This window comes from Spea bombifrons, chromosome 9, assembly GCF_027358695.1.
Source record: "Spea bombifrons isolate aSpeBom1 chromosome 9, aSpeBom1.2.pri, whole genome shotgun sequence".
Classification (NCBI taxonomy): Eukaryota; Metazoa; Chordata; class Amphibia; order Anura; family Pelobatidae; genus Spea; species Spea bombifrons.
This window is the reverse complement of record NC_071095.1, coordinates 28,147,365-28,165,410: the sequence shown is the minus strand read 5'-3', so window position 1 is coordinate 28,165,410 and position 18,046 is coordinate 28,147,365. Positions and strand designations below refer to the sequence as shown.

The 18,046-nt window shown below is 46.7% G+C and overlaps 1 pseudogene; it reads left to right on the top strand.

Annotated features, from left to right (window-relative positions):
* Positions 1-2,809: 2,809 nt before the first annotated feature.
* On the top strand, positions 2,810-2,981 carry LOC128466752 (uncharacterized; annotated as a pseudogene).
* The last annotated feature ends 15,065 nt before the right edge of the window (positions 2,982-18,046 follow it).

The window sequence follows — 18,046 nt, the reverse complement described above, 5'->3', positions numbered from 1 at the left end:
GTAAAGTGAGTCTGAATTTAAAAATTGAGTACGGAAAGGTGTGTGGAAGCTGAACACCTCCTTGCTAGAGGATGCCAAAATCGGCTCTCGGTATGCCCGCTGCTATGAGAGATGGCGAGGCAAAATTGAATGTTTCGAGAGTGTATGTGAGTGGTGGGAATGGGTAAAAAAGAAGACAAAAACCTTTTTCCTTAGAGAAGGCAGAATGAGAGCACGCACCCTAAGAAATGAATATGAAACATGGAACAAGAGATTAACCTATTTGCAAAACTTGAAGCGCCAGGGACTGGATGTGAGTGATGAGATTGCGGATGCAAAGGAGCATGTGAGAAAGTATATGAGCGAGCGTGGTAAACAAATCATTTTCCAGGCGCGAATTGACTCGGTAGAAAAGGATGAACAATGTACCAGATTTTTCTTTAAGAAAGCTTTTACACGGAAGGAAAGCATAGAGTGTGTAAGGGATGGTGACGGACATGTGGTGGAGGGCAAAGAAAATGTCCTCTCAGAGGTATGGAAGTTTTATGATAGTTTGTATGGTGAAAATCGTTTTGATAAGCAGTTGCTTGAGGATGTTCTGATGAACATTAATGACACATTTAACAGCATGGAAAAGGAATGCCTAGTTGCGGATGTATGCAAGCGAGAAGTCGAAATGGTGGTTAAAAGTTTCCCCAAGAATAAAACCCCCGGTAGCGATGGTCTGCCAATTGAATTTTATTGTACATTTTGGGATGTGATGGGAGAGGATTTCCTAAATGTCTGTAAATTCTGTATGGAACAGGAGAGATTAGTGAAATCTATGAGAGAAGGGGTGATTCTTAGTTTTTAAAAAAGGCGAGAGAATGGATTAAAAAAATTGGAGACCCATCTCCTTGTTGAATGTCGATTATAAGATCTTGGCGAAACTAATAGCAAACAGATTTAAAGACGTGGCGGACAAATTAGTAGGCGAGGAACAGGCATGTGCTGTACCCAGCAGACAAATTGGAGAATGTTTAAAGGATGCAATTTGGTACTGCAATGAAAGGATGCTGCCTGTAGCAGTGGCCAAAATTGACTTTGAGAAAGCATACGATAGGGTCGTGCATGAATTTGTTTAAAGTCCTAGAAAAAAATGGGAGTGCCGGACCGTTTAATAAAGTGGATCCAGGTTTTGTATAGCGACATTGAAAGCTACGTACAAGTAAATGGATGGATGACCGACCGTATAAAAATCCGATCCGGTGTCCGACAAGGATGCCCTCTGTCCCCGATTTTGTTTATTTGTGTTATTGAACCCCTATTGCAGAGTATTCGAAAGGAGAAAGTAGTGAGAGGTGTGGAAATCCCGGGAAGCGGAAGAACCTCTTAAAAGTCATTGGTTATATGGATGACGTAACGGTTGTATGTCGGAGTATGTATAGCTTGAGGAGAGTGAAACTTTTGACTGATGTTTTCTGTATGGCGAGCGGTTTGAATGTCAACTGGAATAAATGCAAGTGCAAACTTTTTGGCAAATGAGAGGAAATGACCTCGAGAGGCTGGTCAATTGAACATGGAAACATTGAAGTTCTGGGCATTCAATTTGATGCCGAACTGAAGGGTGTCAGCAATTGGGAAAAAGTTGTAAACAAATTGCAACAAAATATTGGTTTGTGGTCCTCGAGAAACTTATCCTTTGGAGGAAGAGTTCTTGTTATCAAGGCTGCCCCCCCCCTATTTTATTATACGTGTGTTGTCTTTCCACCTAATGACAGATATATGAAGAGAGTAGTGAGAATTATCTTTATCTTTTTTTGGAAATCCAAGCTGGAGAAATTGAGACGTGACGTCATGAAAGATGGAGTGAATGGTGGGATGCACATGCCAAATGTAGAGAGATTTCTACTAGTCAAGTACGTAGAGGGGTGTGTTAAGAGCAGCTTAAAAGAAAATATGGCTGGGTGCATGACAAGATATATGGCTGGAAACATAATGCGCAGATATGGACTGTGCGTATTAGACAACAGTAAACCAGTCTGCTTCACTGTCGCCTGGTTCTATGGCAGAATAGAAAAGTGTGTCCGAAATTACAATTTAAAAGGTATTAGTCGCTCAATGGTGCGATAAACGACAGGTGACTAACCTGCTCAAGCAACGTGAAAAAGTGGAAGTTATTGATGGCTTATCTGAGAACGAGAGCGAGAATGTATGGAAGAGAGTGTAAGACAAAACAATTGTCCGTAGACAAAAAGATGTGGTTTGGATGAACATTCTGCAGTGTTTGCCAACCAGAGCTTTCCAATACGCTAGAGGGCTCGGTAGAACAGCAATATGTCCAAGGACTGGCTGTGGTGGCGAAGAGAGTGTGATACATGTTTACTGGAACTGCCAATATGTGAAAAGTGTTTGGAATAAAATGGCAAAACTCTTTAAAGGGCTGACTGGGTTGAATTCCATCAGCTTTCCTATAATGATGTATGGGTTATGCAAGCTAGAGAAAGAAAAACAGAGGGTTTTGTGGTTACTCCTATGCTGCTTTAAAGAGGTAATATGGGATGTCCGAAATTTTCTAATTTTTCACAAACCGGAGATAAATGTAGAAGACTGTGTTAGGATGATTAAAGGGAAAGCATACTTCTACTTTAGGATAGATATAAGAAGGTTAGGTGAATTAGATGCAGAAGGAATCTGGAAGACAAAAAAGTGGAAGAAATGGTGCTCTTGATTTCCCTATTAACTGTTTATTCTTCTCATGTGAATATATTATGTAACAATGTTTCACTGTTAAAACACACTTTGTGATGTTAACAATGTTGCAGCTTTATTGTGAATGTATTTTTGTGCTGTTCATTTTAATAAAAAAAAAAATAAAAAAAATCTGTTCTTCTCAGTTTAATATCTGATACGTCCCCTATCTGGGGACCATATATTAAATGGATTTTTAGAAGAAGAGCTTGCTCTGTCCACTCCACGCATTGACCTGGTATTGCAGTACCTCCAGGACCGGTGCACCTCTCTTATTTGTGACCAAAAGCAGAACCCAAGCAAAGCCGAGCAGAGAAACGAGCCGAGGAAGGGCCGAGCGACCTGGGGAGCAGCGGCAGCAGTCCAGGGTCGGTCGGTTGGTTGCTTCCTTCCTTTCTTTCCTCCCAGCTCGTTGCTTTTGCAGGCGAGTGAGTGAGTGCCTGCGTGCGCGGCATCTTGGTCGCGACATGTAATGTAACTGAACTGTGCTGCGGTAATGTCCATTGTAACGTAACTGTGATGTCCTGTCCTGTCGTGTGGCTGGCCTTGGTCATGAAGGCACATGCTGGTTGAGGGTGCATTGAAGGGTAAAAGTGTTTGTGTGTTTGGTTGCTTGAAGGTAGCATGGCCAGCTGACGGCTGTGCTGCTACAGCAGCTGCCTGGCTCCTGTGGTTCTTTTGCATGCTTTGGTTTCTGCTACATCTGTCAGGTGCTTAGGTGGGTCGAGTCAATCAGCGGGACAGAGCCGCAGCAGCTGACCTCGTTGAGACAGACTGAGGGAGCGAAAGAGAGAGGAGAGTGTGCGAGCTAGTGGTGCTCGGCTTGGACGAAGGGGTGGTGCAGGCCGTCCCTTCCAGCTGTGGTTGCCGGCGCAGTGCTGCAGTCCGGCACGGGGATCCGCAGAGGGAGTGCCCTGGGGGCGGGGGTGGTGGATGTGCAGCGGGCGGAAGGCCTGGGCGCGCATGGCAGCTCGCTGTGACTTGTTTGGGTTATCGCTTCTCGGCCTTTTGGTTAAGATCAAGTGTCTTGCCTGAGGCTCGTAACGATTGGTTGTTGTTGGACCTCGGCCTTTCTACTTATGTAGACATGCTGCTATTGGGGTTCTAACTGATGCCTTTTTGAACGAAACGAGATTCGGTCACGGTTGTGTTCGCTCCTCGGCCTCTGGGCCTGCAGACCCTAGGAAACCCGTTGTGGACTCCCCAACACCGAGCGGATGCATGCTGGAGAAATCCTAACACTCGTGAGGCTTGAGCGCACGGTCTACCTTTGGGTGCTGGGAAAGACTCTCCCTCTTCTTGAGGCGGCCTTCTCCCCTACTTTTGGCCTTTTTTAGTGCCTCCCCCCCTCTTTTTTGGCCTTTTTTAGTGCCTTCCCCTGCCCCTCTTTTTGGCCTTTAGTGCCTTCCCCAGCCCCTCTTTTTGGCCTTTTTTAGTGCCTTCCCCTGCCCCTCTTTTTGGCCTTTTTCCAGTGCCTTCCCCTGCCCCTCTTTTTGGCCTTTTTTAGTACCTTCCCCTGCCTTCTCCCCCCTGTGCCTTTAATCTCTCCCTCTTCTCTTTTTCAGTTCTCCACACTTTCCCAGCCAGACCCGACGAGGAGCGAAAATGGCAACACAGCCCTCCGAAGCCCAACGACCCAGCCAGGCCACCGGAAGCCGAGTCCAGCCTGCTGCGACCCCAGGGAGCCCACCTCCCCTGGAGACCTGGATGAGGCAGACGGTGGTCCTAAAGCTAAAGGAAGTGGAGGGCCGCACCACTGACATGGACGTGGACACCTTCAGCAAGAAGGTAGTGCACGAGGCAGCAGGCTTCAGCCCAGCAGAGACTCTGAGCGTCAAGTCGTTCTTCAAAGGCATGTTCTACTTAACGTTCATTTCAGCGGCGGTCTGCAAAAGGTTCTGGGAAGCCTTCAGGTCAGCGAAACCGGATCAGGTCCTCTCCGTTTCTACGGAAACAGCCCCATCAACAGGGAGGAGAGACCCGTGACGGTCTCGATGCGGAACCCCCACACCCCAGGAAAAGACATGGCAACTTTTCTGGGAAGATACTGCCACATCGTAAAAGAACCGACCAAGATCCTCAACCAGTACGGCTTCTGGACAGGACTCCACCGACTCCTGAGGAAGCCACATTCCAGGCGAAACGCGTAGAGAGAAGGACGGATAGAGCTCCCGTCCCCACACTTTGGACTTTGTTACTTTATTTGATTTGTTTTTTATTTTTAAACATTATCTTTTTAAAAACGGTATTGGCATAGCCTTTGCACATAGTGTATTTTACCGTATAGGGCAAATGCCCAGAATAAATCCAGATTTTATACATATATACTTCTTCGTGGACCCATTTATATACTACCTGCACAGACAAGCACGTGACCAGGAAGGATTGAGGACATCCAACTCCTATGTGCCAGACACATCAGTGGTTAACTGTAAGTGTAAATCTGTTCTGGCGTGCCAGAAGCCTGTCGAAAATACCACACCGTTGTGTCCTTTATATTTCAGTTTTTTCTCTATATATACACCACGGACCGCAGTGGGTTTATATACAAGGCCTGATCATCTCATTTAAAGTGTGAGTGCATACACACCATTCTTTATACAAAGAGTTATCGTGACATATTACACTATTATAAGCTATATTTTTGTTTGTTTCAAATTGAAAAACCGATCAAAACACAAGCGCCCCCTAGTGGATCAAAATTATCTTTCTAACACCGGGAGAGTGTTATTACGGGTTTGCAGCGGTGTATCCGGTTTTAAAAGAAAGGAAAGTATCTTTTATATTTTTTCTTGTACGCTTTTTTGACACTGGTTTTTCACAATTCTTTTGTACCTATACAGGACTCCACCTCACCAGACGGGCTCCAACACCTACCGCAGAGCTTCGCCCTGGGAAATTCTACAGGCATGCTTTTCTACCCTGGTCAGCCCACAACCTGCAGACGATGTAGCCAACTGGGTCACAAGGCAGAAGAATGCCAACGGAAATCCTGCAGGCACTGCAGAGTGGTGGGGGCACGAGACCAAAAACTGTCCACGAAAGAAGACCTGTAATCTGTGCGGCGATCCTGACCACATCTACAAGGATTGCCCCAAAAGATCAAGGTCATACGCAGCGGTAGCAGCAGCCAAGGCCCAGGCCAAGGTCCCCTCATCGGCCCCGACCAAGGCTCCAGCACCGCAGACACCCCCTCCGGCAACCCCGAAAGCGGCACCCAGGAAAGGTAAGAAAGCAGCTTCCCTCCCTGCCAAGACTGTCGTGGCCCTGCCCGCTGTCAAGCCTCCGACCCTGCCTGCTTCACCCCCTCCTCCCTCTCTCTGCAGCAGCTCTAACCCTGTCCCTAGCTGCTGCAGACCCCGACCCTTTCCCCTCTTGTTTCCACTGCAGACAACCCCCTGGAGATGCTGCCAAAAGGAGCCGGAGGCAGAAAACGTAAACGTAGCGGCAAGAAGGAGGAGGAGGATGAGGACAGCGAGACTGAGACGAGCCCCACCAGGATCTCTGTCCAGAAGAGGGTGCCACCACCAGCCCCCACCGTTCCCTCTCCCTCTCCTCCCGAGCCCGCTAATGACAATGACAACACGCTCAAAAAGATGGTCCAGGACCTGACCCCGTCGGATGAGCCAGCCACCGAGACCGAGGCTCTGATCCTCAACCAGCTGGACATCGACAACCAGGTCTCCCTCCTGGAACAGCTGCTAGACGAGGCCGTCTGGACCCCCGTGAACCCCATCGACCACGGCGGGGAAGATCCTCCCCCACCAGGGGGAGGAGGCGGTAACTAGTGCCTCTGTTTGAGCTAACCTTCTTTTACTTCCAACTAATGGCGTCAATTTCTATTTTCTCCATTAATGTGAGGAGCATGAAGGACCAGTTCCGGAGGCGTGGTTTACTAACCTTCGTTTCTTCCCAGCAGTGTGATGTATATATGTTGCAGGAATGTGCTTTACCCTTCTCTCGTTCTTATCGCCATCTATGCAGGGAATGGTCTCACGGCCCGTCCTTTTGGTCCAGCGGGAACGGCTGCAAGTCGGCGGGGGTTGCTATCCTGATCCGAGGAGCCAACTTCACGGTGGACGCTGTCCAGGAGATGGTCTGCGGCAGACTTCTAGTCGTGCACGGATCCTGGGCGGGGGAGCCTGTCAGGCTCATCACCGTGTACGCCTCCCCGGAAAAGAAGCAACGCCTGGAGCTACTCCAGAACCTGTGGACCCAGCTGACCACCACCAGGGCCATAGTGATGGACGGGGACTTCAACTGCCCGATCGATGAAGGAGGGCGCACTTCCACCCACGCAACAACTGTGAACTATTCTTGGAGCCGGCCGGATGGCTCTGTGCGTTCCCGGATAGTCTCTTAGAGTCGGAGACTACTCGGCTGACTGGAGACAGGTCTCGGTCAGCTTGCCTGGGAGCCCGTACGGGCTACGGCGGCAGGCGTTTGTTGCCTGTTAAAGGTGGAGCTGGAGTTTGTGGCATATGAGAGATGGCTACGCCTAATCTCCGAAATACAGTACGGCTGTTGATTCGTAAGGATAAATTGGAAGACGTAAATTTGGAGACAATTCAGATTGAGATTATTAAAAATTTATTGGAAGTACCACGCCGCTGTATCTTCTGTGTACAGGCTTTCAAAACGCTGGGATTATATGACGTCTCTTTTGTAACAGCTGCTTGGATGATGACAACTTTAGAGCGCTGGAAATGTTGTGAAGGTAACCCCTTGGTGGAGGGAATAAACTTGGTGCCGCACAATTGTACTGAGAAAAGACCTATCACAGTACACATGTACAATCCCTTTGTATCGGATGAGGAACTGTGGGTCCGGCGGGAATGGCTGCAAGTCAGCAGGGGTTGCTATCCTGATCCGAGGAGCTAACTTCACGGTGGATGCTGTCCAGGAGATGGTCTGCGGCAGACTTCTAGTCGTGGACGGATCCTGGGCGGGGGAGTCTGTCAGGCTCATCACCGTGTACGCCTCCCCGGAAAAGAAGCAACGCCTGGAGCTACTCCAGAACCTGCGGACCCAGCTGACCACCGCCAGGGCCATAGTGATGGGCGGAGACTTCAACTGCCCGATCGAGGAAGGAGGGAGCACGTCCACCCATGCAACAAACCTGGACGTGACTTCGAAACTGCTCAGAGAGATTGTCACAGAGGCATCCTTAAAGGACGCTATGGGCTCCATCGGGACCGGCTCCGTGAACTATTCTTGGAGCCGGCCAGATGGCTCTGTGCGTTCCCGGATAGACTTTGTGTTCACCTCTCGAGCGGTAGAGCATCAGCAGTGCTACTTCTCAGACCACAGGGCTGTTCGGCTCCAGTGTGCCCTGGGCAAAGGGTTTCCTCCCGGTCCAGGTTCCTGGAAGCTGAACTGTGCCCTGTTAGAGAGGCAGGAAATCGTGGATGAGCTGCGTAATGTATATTCTGATTGTGTCAGTACCAAGTATCTGTTCCCCACTGTAGCCCAGTGGTGGGAGTTTACTAAAGTAAAGCTGCGCTCTTTCCTTCAGGCAAAAGGAAGACTCCAGGCGTGTGAAAGGAAGAGGAAATTCAGACGGCTGCAACGCAAGCTGCAGTCCCTGTTGGACCTCCAACAGCGCGGATGGGACGTGGAGCTGGAGGAGACCAAGGAGGGCCTGAAAAGGCACTTTGAGGAGGAATCCAAGCAAATCGTCTTCCGTTCCAAGGTGGAGAACCTGGAGAAGGGTGAGAAATGTAACTCTTTCTTTTTCAGGAAGCTCCACTCCGCCCACACGCCCCTGACGGAAATGAGAGACAGCGAAGGTGTGGTACGACAGGGGAAGGAGGAGGTCCAGAAAGTGGTCGTCGACTACTACCGAGATCTCTACTCCCCCAAAGACACAGACCCGGAGGCTGCTGAACGGTTCCTGTCAGGTATCACTAACACCATTGATCCCGCAGGTCGCGCAGCCATGGACGCCCCCTTGACCCTGGAGGAGCTGCACTCTGCCGCCAAATCCTTCAGGAAGGGCATGTACACAACGCTGTGGGACCTCATCGGCCCGGACCTCCTCGACCTGTACGAGGAGATGGTGGTGGAGGGCAGGATGCCACCCGCGCTGAGAGAGGGAATGATCACGATCCTGTATAAGCGGAAGGGGGAGAGATGCGATCTGAAAAATTGGCGTCCCATCTCTCTCTCCTGAACGTGGACTACAAGATCCTCGCCAAGGTACTAGCCACCAGGTTGAAGAAAGTCATCGGGCAGATGGTCCACCCCGACCAGACCAGCGGCATCCCAGGGCGCCGGATCGCGGACAGCCTGGCCCTCATCAGGGACACGATCTACTACATCAAGGACCGCAACGTCCGTGCCGCTCTGGTCACCCTAGACCAAGAGAAGGCATTTGATCGGCTGTCTCATGGTTTTATGGGTCAGGTACTGCGGAGGTTTGGGCTGGGGGAGATGTTCTGCTCTTACGCTAACCATGCTGTTCGGGCAGTGGGACCTGACTTCTGAGCCGATCCTGTTTCCCGTCAAAACCGACTTCCTAAAGATCCTGGGAGTCTGGTTCGGCAGAGACGGCGCGGCCCTGAAAAGCTGGGAGGAGAGACTCAACAAGGTAAAGCAGAAATTTGGGCTGTGGAGCCCCAGAGACCTTACCATCGAAGGGAAAGTGCTGGTGCTGCGCAACGAGATTCTTCCCGTGCTGCAGTACGTGGCTAAGACGTGGCCCTTGCTGGTCACCATTCACCGAGCCATCAACCGAGCAGTTTTCCACTTCATCTGGGGCTCCAAAATGGACAGAGTAAAGCGCGCAGTGATTTACAAGGAACCCGGCAAGGGAGGCAAAGGAGTGCTTGACATCCCTACCATGCTGAGGACCTTCTTTGTGTGCAGGACTCTCAGAGAATTAGTGAAAGGCTCTGCTGGAAACTCCATGTCTCGCTTCTTCCTACTGCCCCTGTGGAGGCAGCTCAAGTGGGAAAAGTGGGACAGCTCCGTCCCTTACAATTGGACCATGCCCTGGTTCTACTCGGACGTGGGCAAATTTGTAAGGGAGCACCAACTGGAGGGAGTTAAACCAGACTTGTGGCTACCCCGTGTGATCCACAAGCTCATCAGAGCCAAAGACACTATCGAGAACATCCCAGGGCTCCCCGACGCCACAGCCAAGACTGTCTGGGCTAACGTGCCGTCGAGCAGGCTAACCAACAGGCATAAAGACATTGCATTGATGGCCATTCAGGGAGGCCTCCCCCTAAGGACATTTATGCATGCCAGGGGGCTGTGCAGATATAGACACTGCCCACAGTGCATTGTGGAGGAGACTTCCCTTCACTTGTTCTGGCCGTGCCCGTTTGCACAGGCTTTGTTCAGAGCCTTGGAGCTGGACCTCAAGGTCTCTATCGAGAGAAAGTACCTGTCTTACCATTCTGTACTTTACAGACATTTTCGAGGAACACACACGGAGAGCGCCATTGACGATGCTTGGCGTCTCATGTGCTGTGTGGTTTGCCAGGAACTGCCTGGTGTTGAGGGAGTAGCAGGTCACAGTCCGCTGAGAGACTATGCTCTCAAGGACAGTCTAGAGGCTGAAGATTAGTCTCATCTTCCTTGATCCCCGAACATTCCATTTCCCCAGTCTGTTTCCACTAACGTGCTAACCATATGTGTCATGTCTGGAATTGTAATCGTACGCTGCTGTTACTGTATATTACTAAGCTTTCCATAACTCAAGTCGTACCGTAACGTGTATTGCCCTGCACTGCGTCTCGGTACTGCTTATCAACTGAATCTTGTACCCTTGTAAAAACATCAACCGGTTTTTGTCTGAATCTGTTTGTATTAATAAAGATATTCAATACAAAAAAAATTTGCACTGGTCAGGGGGTGCTGGAGGTAGCTATGGACGGTCCCTCGCCCTATTGGCATTGGTGTCTTAGGTCATCTTAAGCCGATGTTCTGCTATTGGGGGTCCAAGCATTGCTGCTTCTGGCAACGGGAAGGTGATCAGGTTTTGACAACATGGATTTGACAAAGATGATCCTGAATGGACCGCGTACTATGCAGGTGTGTGTTATTGAAAGTTTACGGGAGAAATTTGATTTGGCTTATGTTATGTATTGGAGTATTATACAGTCTGTTTTGACAATAGGTGGCAGCATAATGGAAATGTGCACTTGTTCTGTTGTGTTAGGTCTCTTGTATATATATATCTTTGTGTTGCATGTGGTTAATGAAGCAAAGAAAAGAGTTATGTTCCACTGCTTGTCTGTGTTTGTGAGCAACATCTACACAACATTCAAATACACAAAAGCTTATATCTGGAGGAAATTGTTTCAAGGTTATCTTCATCTATATCCGGCAGCGATTATTTTTATATTTTTTTGTCTACAAGATTTTCCGTCTAAAGGTTTTTATGACTTTACGATTGCTGCAAAGTATGACAAATTTGCTTGGCCGCGTGGCCCCAATGCCGACGGGCCTCGTTAAGACAGAGGGAGGAAAGAGTGTGCGAGCGCGAGCCAGTGGTGCTTGGCTTGGGCGCAGGGGTGGTGCAGGCCGTCCTTCGCAGCTGTGGGTGCCGCCAGCGGGGCTGCAGTCCGGCTTGGAGTTCCGCAGAGGGAGTGCCGTAGGAGGGGGGTGTCCGGTGGAGGCGGAAGGCCCAGGTCCTGAGTGCCGGCGCTGGGGGCGTGGGAGCTCGCTGTGACTCTGCGGAGAGAGAATGGTGTCCCCGGGCCGCTTTTTGGCCTTCTGGCTAAGATCAAGTGTAGTTTCTGCACTGGTCTTGGTCAGGGGGTGCTGGAGGTGAGATTGTATTGAAGTTTATTGTGGAAGAAGTAGAGGAAAGGTTTCTTATGTGTATTATGAAGTGTTTGTTTTGTGTCCAGGAATTTCCATCTCGAGGTATTTATGACATTACTTTTCGTGATTTAGATAGTTTGACGTCTGAGCAGTTTGGAAGAATGCAGCCTTTATTGCGGAAGCCGTGTTTTCGTGGGTTTGAAGTTATTCCTAATGACTGGGGTCAGAGATGTGCAGTTACTGTGCTTAAATTTAATCATTTTGTTGAAGAGTCAATTATTATGGCCTTTTTGTCTCATTCTTCATCAGTATGTCCACCTGTTAATTGAATGAAATCGGGATTTATAATGACAAACGTCTCTTTCGAGTGGAGTTGAAGTCACATAGAGAGGGGTTTGTTCACCCTCCGCAAGCCTTTTCTTTGGTTGGTAATAGGAGGTATCTTTATCACCCAAATCAAGGTACCCAAAACAAACTGAAGTTTTGTAGATCGTATCTTCGTTTTGGGAACATGAAAGACTTTTGTAGTAAGTAAGTTTGTTCGAACTGTTCTTTGTTTAACTGCTGCATGTCCAGAAAGGACACCACCCCCGCAATGTCCCCGTAACCCAAAACTGGGGTTTCAGGGTGATCCTGAGGGAGTGGCGACGATCCCTGGGCACTGATGGGTAGCTCGGAGTTTTGAGAGTATTCTGTCCAAAAAGGGACACAATCCACTGGGGGGACCCCGAGCTGAAGCTGTTCTAAGTTTCCCCGGGACGTACCGCGAGATAGCCTCCCTCTCTGAACCACCCCTGGTCCGCACTCCACCACCTGTGTGCCAACTCCACAAAAGAGCGCTCTGGTGGAGTCGATGGTGTCCGGGTTATGAGGGGTTAAAGTCTGTGGGCAGGGCATGTAAAACATGGACAGGACAATAAGTGGGGGAGAACAAGAATCACAACTATAATCACAACATACACTGAGAAATACCTGAGGGGGAACAGGGATCACAAACAATAACTACTACAAACTGTACACATTAACCCAGAGTTTGTGACATGTCTCATTAGAGATTTTTACCTTTAGCTCAAAGCAGCAAGGTGAATTAAGTGTAGGACTCGCCTAAGAGGTTTGCCGTGATGTGGCAGGCACGCTTACACTTTAAATGGCTATTGGAGTAAAACTAAAAACCTCCATTTGTCTAAATAAGCAGAGGGATTTGGCATAGTGCGCAGGTAACTATTTTTTTGGTGTTTATTCTATGTGTTTTGGGCTGATGAATACTATAGCCATTGCTGCCACCCTAGAGTGATGGGAGTGTGAGCACAGGGCTTTCTTATGTGTTTGTATTCCACAGCCAGGTTACAAATGCTGCCGCGCCCACCCCATGTGGTCCCTATTAAGGTCTAATAAGTGTGTTGGGTGTTTTGATACCTCCTATGCATAGATTGATGCACTCTCAGTTAAGGGTAAAACAGGCTTCTTTATTATGCATAGCTTCATAACATAAACTGCCATGCTGAGCTGGTTAGCTCCAAACTCCAGTTACTACAACTCACACTGAACTCTCTAGCAGCCTCTGCAGGTTGCTTGTATAACATTGCTACATCTTTTCTCTTAAAGAAACAAAAACAACATTAGTAAATATAAACATGTATAATACAGAAAAGATATATGATTTCAAATGGTGTCCTAAATTAGCTAAAATCAGACATAATCTTTCAGATGAACTGGCTTTTTGCATATTCTGCCAGATCTGGTTGTATATTGGTCTTCTGCATTGCTCCCTGGAATATTTGCATTGTCTGTCCCTTGTACTCCAGTGTTCCATGCTTCTGGTGTTCTTGGTTCCTGCACATTTCGCATGGGGCTTTCGCCTGGTCGAGTGTTGATAGGTGACACTTCTGGTAGAGTAACTTCAAGATCCCCACCGGGTTCCCTATTGGGCAGTTCTCTTGTTCTCCTTAGGTGCCGACGATTTCTTCTAAACAATCGACCGTCTTGGGTTTGTACTACATATGAGCGGGGTCCCACTTGCCGACAGACAGTTGCCTTTTGCCAATATTTGTTGTAGTTATCCACCGGCTGTATTCGCACAGAATCATTTCTTTGGAGCACTGGCAGATCTCTTGCACCTTTGTTATAATAATGTTCCTGTCGTTTTTGGTTTTCGTGTAACCTGACTCGAGTCTGCTCCAGAAGTTTGGGTTTTAGTAGCTGTTCACTCATTGGCAGAAGAGTCTTCGTTCGCCTGCTCATAAGCCTTTGTACTGGACTACTGGACAAACCCTGGCTTGGTGTATTGCGTTGATCCAATAAAGACAGATATATATCTGTCCCTGCTTGCTTTGCCTTCTGCATCAGCCCCTTTACAGTTTTCACTGCAGACTCTGCTTTCCCATTACTTTGCGGGTATCCTGGGGATGAAGTCTGATGGTCAAACTCCCACTTTGTACTGAAATCTTTAAATTCCGCTGATGAAAATTGTGCAGCATTGTCTGAAAACACAATGTCTGGAATGCCATATCGTGCAAAATGGGCTTTTAATTTTCTAATAACTGTGTTAGATCTGGTGTCCTTTCCACTTCCCAAAAATTTGAAAAATAGTCCACAGTTATTAAAAAGTCCTTGTTATCCCAAGTAAACAAATCTGTACCGATTTTTTTTTTCCCAGGGTCTTTTCGGAATTTCATGTGAGTGCAGTGTTTCCTTACTTTGTTTGTCTTCCCAACATCGGCATATACTACACTTCTCGATAAAGGTTCTTAACTGTTCATTCATACCAGGCCAATAAACACACTCTCTTGCTCTCCGTAAACAACCCTCTATGCCAATATGTGAGGCATGTATTCTGTGCATTATGTCTTGTCTCAGACCTTCAGGTATAACTGCTCTTTCCCCCTTAAAGATTATTCCATGCTGTACTGACAACTCATCTCGTATATGGAAAAAAGGAGAAACATCCACTGGGACATATTGTTTACATTTAGGCCAGCCTTCCAGAATTACTTCTTTCAAAAGTTTCAGTGTCTTGTCATTTTCTGTGTATGTTTGTATTGATTGTAGACGTTCTTGTGTCAAGGGCAAATATTCGACCATATTGATAGTCTCGATGTCTTGAGCTATTCCTTCGTCAGTTGTTATTGGTAAATAAGCTCTACTGAGGGCATCTGCAATAAGTAAGTCTTTTCCTGGACAGTAGCAGATGGTGAAGTCATATTTCTGCAGTCTGAGCAGCATACGCTGCAACCTCTTTGGAGCCATTAGTAATGCTTTCTTTGTTATACTTTCTAACGGCTTGTGATCAGAATGCACTACTACAGGTCGACCATAAGTATACTGATGAAACTTTTCCATCCCGAACAACACAGCTAACAATTCTTTTTCAATTTGCGCATATCCACATTCTGTTATAGTCAGTGCTCGACTTGCAAATGCAACAGGCATCTTCTCCTGCATGAGTGTTGCCCCCAGGCCTTTCTTGGATGCATCACATTGTAAAACTAGTTCCTGTTCTGGGTTATAGTACTTCAGAATTGTGATTTCTGCAATTGCCTGCTTTATAGACTCAAATGTCATTTGCTGTATCTCCGTCCATTCCCATAGTGCATCTTTGTGTGTCAGCTGTCGTAGTGGTTCACACATTTCTGGCAAAATTTAGACAGATAATTTACCATGCCCAGGAAGCGCTGGACCCCACGCACATCTGTAGGTGAGGGCATTCCTTGAATTGCCTTGACTTTTTCTGGATCCACTTTCAATCCCTGAGATGTTAGGAGATGTCCAATGTATGGTACTTCCGTCAACTTAAGTTGCAATTTTTCTAAATTTAGTTTGATATTGTGTTTCCTACATCTTTCTAAAAATAGAGTCATTTTTTGATCATGATCCTGTATTGCAGACTCCATATTTTCACCTTCTCCTATCACCAGTATATCATCTGCTATTGTTTTGATTCCTGGAAGTCCCTCCAGAGCTTGGTTGAGCTTCTGCTGAAACACTTCAGGGGCCCATAGGCATTCGAATCCACCTATATCGCCCAAATGGTGTAGCAAAAGTTGTCAAATAGCTAGATTGCTCATCTAACTCTACGTGCCAAAATCCATTTTTGACGTCACAGACAGAAAATATTTTAGCCTTTGAAAGATCTGGTAAAATATCATCAATTGTAGGCAATGGGTAATGGTTTCTTTTCAGTGCCCTATTAAGAGGTTTTGGGTCAATACAGATTCTTAATTTTCCCGATGGTTTCTTGACTATCACTAGGCTGCTTATCCAATCTGTGCTCTGTTGTACTGGTGCTATTATACCTCTTTTCTGAAGGTCTTGTAGTTCTGCTTTCAGAGGGTTTACCATGGACACAGGCACCCTCCTTTTGGGTAGTTTTGTTGGCTCAATTCTATTATTCACTTCTAATTTATATCTACCTTCCAGACATCCATCTCCCTCAAACACATCTGAGAATCGTGCTTGTAAGGTATGCAAATCAATAGGTGCCTGGCTGTCAGTTTGCTGTGGCCCTGTGTGACAATCCATTGCCATAATGTTGTGAAACTGCACTTGTATTAAATTCATTGCCTGAACAGCTTTTATTCCCAGCAGAGGAACATGGTCACCCTCCTTTACCACTGTAAATTCCAGTCTATAACGTTTGTTGTTACGTGGGTTTTTCAGTTTAAGTCTGCACTTACCCACAGGTTTAAGAATGCTTTTATTGTACATCATTAGGACTTGATCTGTAGGTTCTATGTCTACGGTCTGATTCAGCAGATGAGATGGAATAACATTGCAGCTTGCCCCACAATCTAACTGAAATCGGATGGGCTTTTTATCCAGCATCATAGTGGCAAAGAGCTGGGTTGCTCTGTTTGTAGTTGGTTGTTGTATTACATTTACACTGTCTGCTTCAGGTTGTAACTGAATCCACATCACATCCTCATAACTATCTGATTCTGCATCCTCTGTGACTGCATGTACTTTCATGTGCTTAATGTTTTCTTTCAGCTTACACTGTGTAGAAAAATGGTTGCTTTTGCCACAACTCCTGCATGTCTGTCCATAAGCTGGGCATTTCTCTTTGTTTCTCTCATGTCTTTTGCCACAGTATTTACACAGCAGTAGATATCCAGTACTCTTACTTGCATTAGCATGTGCCTTTCTTACTTTTGATGTTACAACATGCACCATGGAATGAGAAGGACTCTCTATCATTTTCACACTTTCTCTTGTCAGTTGTGAGGCTCTACATATTTGGAGACATTTTTCAAGATTCAGCTCATCTTCTCTTAATAGTCTCTCTCTTAATTGGGAATCACTTATACCACAGACTATTCTGTCCCTGATTAAAGAGTCTCTTATATCTCCAAACTCACAGGTTGTTGCTAACCTTTTCAAATGTGTGACATATGAGTCCATTTTCTCCTCTGGCTCCTGATTCCTTGAAAAAAACATATCTTTCCACAGTTTCATTCTTTCTTGGGTCACAGTATTTATCAAATGCTTGTATAATGTCTCTCAGTGCAGGGGTCTCTGTATCACCTGGGATGCTTAATGTCTTGGCTATTTCTCTACCTTCCACACCAATCAAATAATAAAATAGTTTTACCTTCTTGCTCTCATCTCTTGCTGTCAGTGTCAGATCCACATACAGTGTAAACTCCTCTTTCCAGCTTCTCCAAGCTTGTGACAAGTTAGCAGCACTGAGATTCAAGCTTTCTGGTGGTTTTAGAACAGCTTCCATGATATACTCAATAAGCTTACTTACAGTGTTCTCTGCTGTATATAAGTTTGCTACTCAAACAGGCTTCACAGTGCTCTGAAGGCCTCTCTGTGCCTCTGCTGTTTTTTGCTCAAAAGCTCCAGGTTTTCTTTTACAGTTCAGAAATTCAGTATTATCCACATACCGCTGCCACCATGTTTTGATACCTCCTATACATAGATTGATGCACTCTCAGTTAAGGGTACAACAGGCTTCTTTATTATGCATAGCTTCATAACATAAACTGTCATGCTGAGCTGGTTAGCTCCAAACTCCAGTTACTACAACTCACACTGAACTCTCTAGCAGCCTCTGCAGGTTGCTTGTATAACATTGCTACATAGGGGTTCAGAGAATACCGCTTTCTGTCTCATTAGAGATTTTTACCTTAAGCTCAAAGCCGCAAGGTGAATTGTTCAGTGTAGGACAAGCTTAAGAGATTTGCTGTGATGTGGCAGGTGAGCTTCCACTTTAAAAGGCCATTGGAGTGAAACTCAAAACCTCCATTTGTCTAAATAAGCAGAGATTTGGGATAGTGCACAGGTAACTATTTGTTGGGTGTTTATTCTATGTATTTTGGGCTGATGAATACTATAGCCATTGCTGCCGCCCCAGAGTGATGGGATTTTGAGTGCAGGGCTTTCTTCTTTGTGCATTGTACATGGAGTTAGAGTGGCTGTGTGTGTATATGTATGTATGTATACGTGCATGGATTTAGAGTGGCTGTGTATATGTATGTATGTATTGTCACAAAAGCTGTGGTAAAGTGATAGATGGCAGGTATATTAGACCAGCCTTGGTCAATAGTAGCCTGCTTTAACT